General features: G+C 38.6%; 2 long non-coding RNA genes across 2 annotated transcripts; one reads left to right on the top strand and one right to left on the bottom strand.

Moving 5' to 3' along the window:
- Nucleotides 1-240: 240 nt before the first annotated feature.
- Nucleotides 241-2,181, bottom strand: LOC148268758 (uncharacterized). Its single transcript, XR_015816987.1, has 4 exons — nt 2,043-2,181; nt 1,762-1,832; nt 1,441-1,537; nt 241-470 (listed from the first exon to the last, which is right to left on the bottom strand). It is a non-coding gene; the product is annotated as an uncharacterized LOC148268758 (long non-coding RNA).
- A 945-nt stretch (nt 2,182-3,126) lies between these two features.
- Nucleotides 3,127-6,856, top strand: LOC148268757 (uncharacterized). The gene is made up of 3 exons (XR_015816986.1): nt 3,127-5,201; nt 6,298-6,378; nt 6,462-6,856. It is a non-coding gene; the product is annotated as an uncharacterized LOC148268757 (long non-coding RNA).
- Nucleotides 6,857-7,260: the final 404 nt, after the last annotated feature.

Genomic DNA, 7,260 nt, shown 5'->3' with positions numbered 1-7,260 from the left:
TTTTCATAACGTCGACAAATATGTAGCCGCCTACAGAAACCACTTTCGAGCTTCTCAGAGAGTAAACAACGGCGAGCAAAACCACTTCAAATAATAATAATAATAATAATAATAATAATATTTCTACAACTAATGTTTTATTTTGACAAAGTTAAAATTAAGAGAAGAACAAAAAAATTCATTTATTTTTTGTAAATTAATTTATTATAACCAAAATTAGAATTGTAGGAGCCCCGGAAATTCATAATGTAATGTATATTAAAAATATCAAATGCGGAAGCGAAGTCAAAATTTGAATAACATCCCTTACACTAAAACCAAAAACGTGCTCACAAAATATAAAAGATTAAACTACCTAAAGGAGAAACTTGAAAGTAGAAAAAAAAAACTACGAATGTGACTAGGGAGTCTTTAGGCGTCCCCTTCGTCGTCCTCCTGCGGAACCGGCTCGGGAACGATGTCCTCTTGATCTGAAATGATTAAATAAGGAATGAGCTACACTAGCCCAGTAAAGACATCACGATATCTCACCGTCACGGAGGTAAAGATGGGTAGAAAACACAAAAAGACCAATGGAGCATAATTTACAACAAATCCTTTTATTAATAATAAAACCTTTACCATCCACTTATCTCGGTGGAATTTATAAAATAATATACGAAAGCAATAACATTATCATAATCATGGAATCATATAAACTGTAAAACATAACACTTATCACGCCTTTTGTAATTCAATCATTATACAACATATCTTTTCCCCATTTACCAGCCTACTAGTATCCATGGGGATCCATAGAGGTCCCGCTACCCGTTAACCCTTAACACTTGTAATCGGATTCCACGGCCGTCCCCATACCCCGTCCGGTATGGGCGCCAAAACTATAAACCTCAATACCCCGTCCGGTATGAGGGTGAAACGGGCCGTCCCCATACCCCGTCCGGTATGGGCGCCAAAACACATAAGGTCTCCATACCCCGTCCGGTATGAGAGACCACAATCCCGGTAGGGTTCCCTACGGACCCGGTCCGTCCACCATCTCCCAGGATATCTAATCAGGCTGACCACATTATACAATTACCCATTTACATAATCTTTCATTCTCTTTTTCCCTCAGTCAGCATTATCAATCCACATACAAACAAGCAAACGGTAATTTATGCCAAACAGACAACATACAACATCAATATCCTAGTCATTCAATCCATAATCAGTAAAACAGTAAAATATGCACACGAAACTATAAAATGAAAACATCAAACCTCATGCTGCATTCAAAACTGTAAAACATGTCAAATAACAGTTAACCGACAAACACACTAGACTCGGGCTCCATTAGCGACCTTAAGCAATTTCACACATTCGTTGATTCATGAAATACCGTTTTATCATTTATTGAACTTTAATACCGTTATAGGAAATAAGGTGAGGGGTCCTTACTCGTTTCGGGGTCCGAACACGGCTTCACAGTGCGCTTGCAGGCTGTCCCTAATTTTCCCTGAATTTTTCTCGGGGAACTGAAACGCACTACTGGTACCTGCACGTGTTCCAAAAAATCCCAAATTAGGCACAGGGCCCCTTTCGGCCCAAATCGCAACTCCGGCACGGCGGCTCCGCCGTGCTCCGGCGGCGGCGATTTGCCTCGGGTTGGCTGTTTTCGGCCGTTTTCGGCCGAATTCGGCCACACTCACATCGGTCCCTGCGAGAAAACAACCCTAGGGCCCTCGGGGGGCCAAAAAATCACGAAAAAACGGAGCTTACCGGCGGCGGCGCTCTCGAGTGCGGCGGCTCTCCGGCGAGGTTCGTGTTTTGGTGATTCGGCTCCTGTCAACCTGTAGAGAAAAGAATGGTGATCACGGTGATATAAAAATTGCATCAAACGGAGGCCGGGAAGGGCCTCATTGGAGGCAAAAACCGAGAAGGGGCGCGGCGGCGCCGCTGGGCTTCGGCCGTGTATTCCGGCCGTTTGGCCAGGATTTTGGCTCCGATTTGGCCACAGGAGGAATCAGCGTGGAAAAACGAGTCGGGGGTACGAAATTTACCTCGATCGGCGGTCGAAAATTCCTCCGGTGCGGCGGCCGGCTTCTGGTTCGTCTTCTCCGGCGAGCGGCAGGCGGCTAGGGTTTGTGGTCTGCTGTGGGGGTTCTATTTATAACCCTTTGCCTTTTGATCTCAACCGTCCATTTTGTTTTAATCTGGGCCGTCCGTTTTTGATTAAATCTGGGCCGTCCGTGCGTTTAAATCTGGGCCGTCCGATCGCACGCTTGATCTGGGCCGTCCGATCGCGCCCACGCGGATCGCCAACGTGGCCCTTTTTAGAACGACGTAGTTTTGCCACGTGGCAGGTTTCGGTTGGCCGGGACTGCTGACCGAACCTGCTGATGTGGCTGCCGACGTGGCTTTTTTTTTTTTTTTTCAGCCCCTTTACGAGCGCTACAAAAATAATATATATATATATATATATTTTACAAAAGAACAAATTTTTCATGAATAAATAATCTGGACACACTTAAAAAGCCTCCTAAGAAATTAAGGGTTTAAATCACCTAAAAGAAAAAGAAACAATTATCAATTTATAAATTTAGAAAAATTAACTACTCAGATGCAACATCCACAACTCGTCTACAATGAGGACAAGTTCTTGTTTTTCAACCACTGCATTACACATCCTTCATGGAAACACTGTCTGCAAGCCATCTCAGTTACCTTCTTCCCTCCCAACTTCATCTCTTACAGACAGATCGCACTGTTCCCCGTTTCATCTTCATCTTCATCTTCATCTTCATCTTCCAAGCTATCCAATAACCCGTAAACCTTTTCACGAAGCTCCTCAATCATATGTCTCTTAGCGGTGTCGCGGATTATATCAAACCACACCACTTCTGCGTCAACCGAAAAGCGGAACCTCGTGCATCCATGGTCAACCATACGACATGCCAAAAACAAGATTCTTGGCACCGTAAATTCGCACAGTTCAATGTTGCGATTGAGTTTGGGAAACAACTGGTAGATAATGTAACGTCGAGCGGTGAGTGATGATGTAGGGGATGGAGAGAGAAGACTAAGGGGAAAGTTGAAGAAGATATTGACGGGAGGTGGTTGAAATGCAGGGAGAAAGAAAAATGAAAGAAATATGCTAGACAATTCTTAGCTTAATGTGCTAAGATGAGAGGAATTCAATTTATAGAATTTTGTAGTGAATCAAAACTGTACAAGTGGTCAAATGAGTGATTTACAGCTTTCCAGGAAGGACGAAGTTTGTTACAACAAATTCTTATTGTGCAGTACAGGTTGCAGGCTGTGCAGTACAAATTGTAGATGCACTGCTAATGGTGTTCCTGTTGGCTGTTTGTTACATGTTCCTTGACATCCCCCTTCAAACTTGGTAGTCGTAGAGTTCTCTCAACTACTCCAAGTTTGTTTCTTGAGTTGTAGAATTGTATTCCTCCTTGAGCTTTGGTAAGACAATTTGTTATTTGATCTTGTGATGGTACATATCTCACCTCAATTTTTCTATCAAGGACCTTATCTCAGATGAAATGAATGTCTACTTCTATGCGTTTGATCCTCGCATGAAAGACTGAATTATTTGCCAATTGACTTGCACTCAAGTTATCACACCAAGTTATAGGGACTTCTGAAAGGGGAATGAACAACTCTTTGAGTAGAGACTCTAACCAAACAATCTCACATGGCATATGTGCCAATGCCCTGTACTCAGATTCCGTGCTTGATCTTGAATAACACTATGCTTTTTTAAGTAAAATAAACACAATAGTGAGCAGTTAATTTTCTGTCATCTCTATTACATGCCCAATCTGCATCAGAATAACCAGTGAGTGTATAACTACTACATGGTTGAATATGTAGGCCAAAATTCTTTGTGCCTTCTAGATATCTCAGTATCCTCTTTACTGCTTGCATATGCTTTATTATTGGTTGCTTTAGGAACTGGATCAGCTTGTTTATAATGTAGGCAAGGTCAGGTCTGGTATGCGTTATGTATTGCAGTGCACCTATAATTCTTCTGTAGGTTGTAGGACTTTTGAAAGGTTCACGTTCTCGAGTTGCTTGAGCAACATTGAGAGCCGTTGGTGTTGAACATGATTTTGAGTTCTCCATGCTTGTTTTTCTAAGCAGATCTTCTATGTATTGGGTTTGTGTCAGAAAGATTCCTGTTTCATCTCTGGTTGCCTCAATACCAAGAAATAGATACAGTGAACCCAGATCTTTCAAGTTAAATTTCTTGTCCAATTCTTGCACAAATCCTTTTAACAGGTTTGTATCATTACCTGTCAATATCAAGTCATCAATATATATAAGCACAAACATGATTTTACCATTGCTCTTCATGATGAAAAGAGAGGAGTCACACTTAGAGTTTCTGAAACCCCAGTCAAGCAGTGTCTTCCTTAGCTTTTCAAACCAGGCTCCGGGTGCTTGTTTTAAGCCATATAATGCTTCGTTGAGTTTACAAACATAACTTGGTTTGGTTATGTCTTCAAAGCCTTCTGGTTGCTGCATATAAACAGATTCTTGTAGATCTCCATTTAAAAGGCATTATTTATGTCAAGCTGCTTAATAACCCAGTTTTTAGTGACAGCAATAGTGAGAATAATTCTAATTGTTGAAGCTTTAACAATAGGACTGAAAGTCTCTCCATAGTCAATTCCTGCATTCCGATGAAAACCCTTTGCCATTAGCCTTGCTTTACACCTCTGAAAGCTACCATCCACATTCCTTTTGACTCTAAACATCCACTTGCAACCAACTACGTTCATTGATGATGTATAGGGAACCAAGCACCAAGTGTTATTCCTCTTCAAGGCTTCCAGTTCTTCCTCCATGACGCTTTTTCAATAACTTGATTTTAGTGCTTCACTAACTGTAGTTGGTTCTGTTGGTAGTGAGCAGTTTGCTAGATATACTTGAAAGTCAGAAAATTGTTTAGGCTTTTATATTCCAGCTTTGGATCTAGTTGTCATATTATGACCATGTTGTCCTTCTTGCTGCAGCTCTTGTTGTGATTCAGGCTCATGCTGTTGTAACTGACCATCTGCATAATTCAGTTCTTCTCCAAAGTCTGAATATTGAGGATCAAATCCCCCTTCAATTGCTAACCTCCTCTCACGATTCTCATATTGCAATGTTTCAGACTCAGCACCATGGGTTGGTTCTGCTACATGGGAAGTACCTGGAAGGTGTGTATCAGTTGAACCTGTGATTTGTGTTTTATTTGAGACTTGAGGAGTAGTGTTGAACCAATTAGGTGCAGTAACCATTGTTTGAATTTCAGGTGCCTTGGTATTTGGAAAATTGTAATAAAACGAAAAGTCTTTTTCATTAAAGACAAGATGTCTATAAATATATAACCTTCCATAAGAGATAAGACACTTGTATCCTTTGTGAGAATTGCTATAACCTAAGAAAACCCACTTCACATAGTGAAACTGAAACTTTTGAGATTGATAGGGTTTAAGACAAGGGTAACAGGCACAACCAAAAATTTTTGAGAGACTTGTAATTTGGTTTTTTGTGAAATAGTTTTTCAATTGGACATTTATCTTCTAGAATTGGTGTTGGTAATGTGTTAATCAAAAAGGTTGTTGTTGAGAAGGCTTTAGACCAGTATTTTAAAGGAACTTTCAATTGAGCTAACAAGGTAAGTCCTGTTTCAACTAGGTGCCTATGTTTCCTTTCAGCTCTTCCATTTTGAGCTGAGGTATGTGGGCAAGAGTATTGTACTTTTGTACTATGTTTTTGCAGAAAGCTTGTAAGACCTAGGTATTCTCCCCGCATATTTGATTGAAGACACTTGATTTTCTTATCAAATTGGTTCTCCATTAAATTTTTGAAATTAATGAAGGTCTGCATAACATCTGATTTTGATCGTAAGGGAAATAACCAAGTGTGTCTGCTATAATCATCTAGAAACAACACATAATATTTGAAACCACATGTTGAAATAATAGGATGAGAACCCCATATATCTGTATAAATTAGTTCAAGGGGTTGACTAGCATGAGATGATGATGATGCAAAAGGAAGAGAATGAGACTTGCTAAATTGACATGCTTCACAAAAAAGATCATTTTCATTGATGGAAAGTTTTTGATTACAAGTATTGAGAACTTTGGTTAAAGTTCTAAATGAGGGATGTCCTAAATGTCTATGCCACATCTCACATAACTTAGCATTTTCAGATTCATTAGATAATCTAGAGTCAAATTTTGGTGATGTTCAAGATTTACTTTTGGCTGCTGATTTTGTTCAATCTAATATGGGCTTCCCTTGCAGTAGAATTTTGCCCGACGCTTTGTCCTTAACAAAACAACCAAGAGCATTAAATTCAATATCAACATTATTTGAGGCAACAAGGTTTGAAACATTAATCAAATTTTTCTCTATTTCAAGAACATGTAAAGTTTCTTTTAACAGCAAATATTTTTCTTTATTAACAGGCAGCTTAACTAAACCAATGTGACAAATATTGAGTTTCTCACCATTTCCAACATTCGAAGTTTCTTTACCACGATATTCCTATTTGTGTTGCATATTATTTGCATTATTTGTTACGTGACAACTTCCTCCACTATCTATAAACCAGGTCTAATATGAAATATTATCAGTTGTAGACAGATAAACTGAGTGTTGATGCTGATTTTTATTGCTGGAGTCCGAAAGTGTTCCCATATAGCTTTTATCAAACCTGTAATAACAAACAGCAGCAGTATGTCCAATTTACCACAAACCTGACATATAGGTCTATTATCTCCATTTCATTTGTTGCTTCCTCTGCCCTTGAAGGCTCTACCTCCTCTGTCATAATTTCCAGATCTGTTTTCAGGATATTGGCTTTAATTTTTGCTAGTGTTGAAAATTAATATAGAAATTATAATTTATTTTATTTATTAGTTTGAATTTAAATAGAGTTTATCTTTATTTAGATTTAAAACATTTTTATTTTAAGAATTATGTTATTAGTGGAGTTTATCTTTTAAGAGATTTGATTTATATTTATCTCTTAAATAGTGGTGAATTACTTTTAGAAAATTTGAGTTTGATATAAATTTATTTAAAAATATTTGAAGTTGTTAATTTTTGTAACGACCCCAGAAATGTGAAAATGAAATGAGTATTTAAACACATAAAATGCGGAAGCGAGATCAAAATTTCAGTTAACATCCCTTACACGAAAACAAAAAACGTACTTAAAATATAAAAGATTAAACTAACTAAAAGAGAAACTCGAAAATAAAA

The sequence above is a fragment of the Carica papaya genome, chromosome 2 (assembly GCF_054855325.1).
Source record: "Carica papaya isolate Zhongbai chromosome 2, ASM5485532v1, whole genome shotgun sequence".
Taxonomy (NCBI): Eukaryota; Viridiplantae; Streptophyta; class Magnoliopsida; order Brassicales; family Caricaceae; genus Carica; species Carica papaya.
The sequence above is the reverse complement of the archived record's forward strand: the minus strand, read 5'-3'. Positions and strand labels throughout refer to the sequence as shown.